Genomic DNA, 5,000 nt, shown 5'->3' with positions numbered 1-5,000 from the left:
AGCCTCTGTCGACCATAGCACCCAATCTCCAGTGGCTCTGCCGCACGAAGCCGTTGGACCGGGCAATGACTCCACCCGCACCCGTTCGTGCACCACCCCAACCGCCAAACTCGCACCTCCAGCGGATGAACGGCGGAAGTTTCCCGCACTCGTAAAGTGCAATCCACCCCTATAACTTGCGTTTCATGAAGAGTTATTTCCAATATGCGACATTCCCGCTGTCCTATACATGAGCCGCGACCTGTACCACTTACGAGCGAGAGACGCGATCGCGTTGCTCACTGTACGGCGTCCGATACCGAGCCATCAGCATGTCGGTCCCCATGCGCGTTGCACTCGCACTCGCAGTCGCAAAAACGTGGGGCAAATATATTACGCGGAAGAGCTATAACAGACCGAGCCCCACTGCATGGGGAGAGTCTTTGTCACTAATGTACACAGATGGAACATTTTGGACTGGAAACCAGATTACCCGTACACACGGCGCTGATTATTAATCAATGCAGAGCCATCAAACTACAGCAAATATACACAACTGTCCCGTATACATGCTGAAAGAGTCTGCCCACAATGGGAACCACACGTCAGCCAGACACTCTGATCACGCACCACTCTCTGCTTCTAACGGGCGCACATACATATGTAAGCACCAGCATGGAACAACATCCAGTGCATCTTCTCCGCCACATTACACAATCCACACTATCACAACCAGACCAGGAGGTCCATGCGGAAAATACAATATCCCAGCCTTTCGACATCCACCATTGCGCAGACCAGGCACCAACACCCACACATGTCCTATACAACGGTGCACCCAACATCACAATAGTACCTCCTGTCACAGCGCACAAACAATGACATGAGTCAAAGACACGGTCTCACACAAGCATAGAATTGGAGCGCCGCCTCTAATAAGCCAAAGGTGCATCCTGACGTGACAAATCTGATCATGTCACAAGCATTCACTTACTATAATCACTATCAAGGAACCTGCCGCCCCCGCCCCCCCCCCCTACACCTTTCCTTACAACAACGTGTAACCTAACCTAACCTAACCTATGTTGTACCTTAACCTAACCTATGTTGTACCTTAACCTAACCTATGTTGTACCTTAACCTAACCTATGTTGTACCTTAACCTAACCTATGTTGTACCTTAACCTAACCTATGTTGTACCTTAACCTAACCTATGTTGTACCTTAACCTAACCTATGTTGTACCTTAACCTAACCTATGTTGTACCTTAACCTAACCTATGTTGTACCTTAACCTAACCTATGTTGTACCTTAACCTAACCCATGTTGTACCTAACCTAACCCATGTTGTACTTAACCTAACCCATGTTGTACCTTAACCTAACCCATGTTGTACCTTAACCTAACCCATGTTGTACCTTAACCTAACCCATGTTGTACCTTAACCTAACCCATGTTGTACCTTAACCTAACCCATGTTGTACCTTAACCTAACCCATGTTGTACCTTAACCTAACCATGTTGTTGCCTTAACCTAACCCATGTTGTGCCTTAACCTAACCCATGTTGTGCCTTAACCTAACCCATGTTGTGCCTTAACCTAACCCATGTTGTGCCCTAACCTAACCCATGTTGTGCCCTAACCTAACCCATGTTGTGCCCTAACCTAACCCATGTTGTGCCCTAACCTAACCCATGTTGTCCCCTAACCTAACCCATGTTGTCCCCTAACCTAACCCATGTTGTCCCCTAACCTAACCCATGTTGTGCCCTAACGTAACCCATGTTGTGCCTTAACGTAACCCATGTTGTGCCTTAACGTAACCCATGTTGTGCCTTAACGTAACCCACGTTGTCCGCTAACGTAACCCACGTTGTCCGCTAACGTAACCCACGTTGTCGCCTAAACCTGCTCTGTAATTGTTATACGACTCGTTCAATTAGTGTAGTGTTGCCCACCCGCAACCCTCGCAATATAGTTCGCTACTCGCACTGCCCGCTCCCCTGTGTATCGCTTCATGTTAAACACCTTGCAAGTCTTGCTGACTTTCCACATGCTCCTGCTGTACACTGTAATGTGGATGGCAGCAGGACGTACATGCCGCCCCCCCCCCCCCCACCCCTCCCCACGTCCCCACGTCCCCACCTTGCCCCCCTGCCTTCGCAAGCTGGTTGGTGACAAGTTTGCATGTTCAATGCCCTTCGCATGCGACGTACGCAGGCTACGTTGTGGTGCGGCCTGTGTCAACTGTCCGCTGATGTCGTACGCGTGAACCACAATCTGTACTGCACATTCGTCCTTATGTACTGAATGATACATCGTGGCACATGTGTGACCGTACAACGACTGCGCCCAAAAACGGCGGACCATACAGTGCAAATATTGTGCACGCAGCTACGTGTCGTCTCCCTATGAGAGCTGGATTGCAGTGTGGTACGCCATAGAGACGTGTGGGAGGAACGGACGCCGTGGATGGCGATCAGCATGAGCTGTGTGTTGATGTATTCGGACCTAGTCGTCTCTCCTCAAACACCGTGATAGCATGGTGCACCGCGTTCCATATCTGCGACATGCTACAGAGGCCGGTTGACAGTCGTTCGAGCAATGGACATCGCATACGTACGGGGGCCACCTTCCACGTATTGTCTAGGCGTGCACATTTTGTTGCGTGTATGTGGGCAGACGTAGTGTGGCGTGACACCTGACACAGGCATGCAATAATCGTTGAAGTTGCTAATGGCGATGGACGCCTACGTTTTCTGGTGAAGTTACGCAAATGAAGAAATGGTAACCCGTTGTGGTGCGGTTGTTCTCGCTAGGGGTGAATCGGTGATGGCGACGATAGGTTGAGGTACTAACCGGTTGTTCCAGCGATACCCACCATGCCGATGAAACTGAACGGCATCTGGGTGTGAAGCGATACGCGGTGGTGGCTGGGTGGGACCGTCCCCGGCCGGTGAGGGGGCGCCTCCCGGCGTGCTGGCCGCGCGGTGCGTGGGCGCACGCGCTACAGCCGGCTGGTGGGGGCGGCCAGTGGCAGGCGCGCCGGCCGACGGACGCGGCAGGCGTCGCAGCTGCGCGCCGGCGCACCCTGCGCGCGGCGCCGTGCGGCCAAAGTAGGTCCTCGCGGGCCCGGTGCGAAGCGCGGTGGACATCTTCAGTGTGCTGGTCCGATTGAGGACTGTGTGCGTTGAGGATGCGCCGCCGCCCGGCGCTCGGCGCCGCGACGCCGTCTGCTGCTCGGTCGCCCCAGCGGTTCTCGCTGGTGGTTTGTATCGCAGCTGTGCGGATGTGTTGGCGCGTGCGCTGTGCTGGGAGAGTTCGCTTCGGCACCCAAGTGGGGCTTTTGTCCTTCTGTGGCGCTGGCGTTGGAGCTGCCGGTCACCGTAGGTGGCGCGTGTTGTCTCCCGCCGGCAATGCCACGACAGCACGCTCCCGGGCCTCTGTCGGCAGCGGCAAGCTCAGTTGGGAGCACGGGTGGTCGCACCGAAAGCGTCTACTCGCCTAACTCCGGGCGATTGCGCCTCTCTCGAACCCGACCAAGTACTTGGGACGGCGCTGCGCGCCGCCGGGACCTGAGAGGGTTTCGAGGTGTATTGTGCAGGGGAGCTCAGCCTCCTCCTGTTTGCAGAATGATTGAGCGGACGCTTGCGTGTTCGCGCGGGCCCCCGGGACACACTCCCGGGCGGCCGGCTGCTCAGCTCTAGTTGGCGCAGCTCCCTGGTTGATCCTGCCAGTAGTCATATGCTTGTCTCAAAGATTAAGCCATGCATGTCTCAGTACAAGCCGCATTAAGGTGAAACCGCGAATGGCTCATTAAATCAGTTATGGTTCCTTAGATCGTACCCACGTTACTTGGATAACTGTGGTAATTCTAGAGCTAATACATGCAAACAGAGTCCCGACCAGAGATGGAAGGGACGCTTTTATTAGATCAAAACCAATCGGTCGGCTCGTCCGGTCCGTTTGCCTTGGTGACTCTGAATAACTTTGGGCTGATCGCACGGTCCTCGTACCGGCGACGCATCTTTCAAATGTCTGCCTTATCAACTGTCGATGGTAGGTTCTGCGCCTACCATGGTTGTAACGGGTAACGGGGAATCAGGGTTCGATTCCGGAGAGGGAGCCTGAGAAACGGCTACCACATCCAAGGAAGGCAGCAGGCGCGCAAATTACCCACTCCCGGCACGGGGAGGTAGTGACGAAAAATAACGATACGGGACTCATCCGAGGCCCCGTAATCGGAATGAGTACACTTTAAATCCTTTAACGAGTATCTATTGGAGGGCAAGTCTGGTGCCAGCAGCCGCGGTAATTCCAGCTCCAATAGCGTATATTAAAGTTGTTGCGGTTAAAAAGCTCGTAGTTGGATTTGTGTCCCACGCTGTTGGTTCACCGCCCGTCGGTGTTTAACTGGCATGTATCGTGGGACGTCCTGCCGGTGGGGCGAGCCGAAGGCGTGCGACCGCCTCGTGCGTGCTCGTGCGTCCCGAGGCGGACCCCGTTGAAATCCTACCAGGGTGCTCTTTATTGAGTGTCTCGGTGGGCCGGCACGTTTACTTTGAACAAATTAGAGTGCTTAAAGCAGGCAAGCCCGCCTGAATACTGTGTGCATGGAATAATGGAATAGGACCTCGGTTCTATTTTGTTGGTTTTCGGAACCCGAGGTAATGATTAATAGGGACAGGCGGGGGCATTCGTATTGCGACGTTAGAGGTGAAATTCTTGGATCGTCGCAAGACGAACAGAAGCGAAAGCATTTGCCAAGTATGTTTTCATTAATCAAGAACGAAAGTTAGAGGTTCGAAGGCGATCAGATACCGCCCTAGTTCTAACCATAAACGATGCCAGCCAGCGATCCGCCGCAGTTCCTCCGATGACTCGGCGGGCAGCCTCCGGGAAACCAAAGCTTTTGGGTTCCGGGGGAAGTATGGTTGCAAAGCTGAAACTTAAAGGAATTGACGGAAGGGCACCACCAGGAGTGGAGCCTGCGGCTTAATTTGACTCAACACGGGAAAC

The 5,000-nt window shown here is 53.6% G+C and overlaps 1 non-coding gene across 1 annotated transcript in view; it reads left to right on the top strand.

Annotated features, from left to right (window-relative positions):
* The first annotated feature begins 3,698 nt into the window (after window positions 1-3,698).
* The window catches only part of LOC124731207, a 1,909-nt gene continuing 607 nt past the window's right edge, over window positions 3,699-5,000 (top strand). Inside the window, exon 1 of the ribosomal RNA XR_007008197.1 lies at window positions 3,699-5,000. This exon is cut by the window's right edge and continues 607 nt beyond it. This is a non-coding gene — a ribosomal RNA (small subunit ribosomal RNA).

The sequence above is a fragment of the Schistocerca piceifrons genome, unplaced genomic scaffold (assembly GCF_021461385.2).
Source record: "Schistocerca piceifrons isolate TAMUIC-IGC-003096 unplaced genomic scaffold, iqSchPice1.1 HiC_scaffold_1274, whole genome shotgun sequence".
Lineage (NCBI taxonomy): Eukaryota > Metazoa > Arthropoda > Insecta > Orthoptera > Acrididae > Schistocerca > Schistocerca piceifrons.
This window is presented reverse-complemented; position numbering and strand designations above follow the sequence as displayed.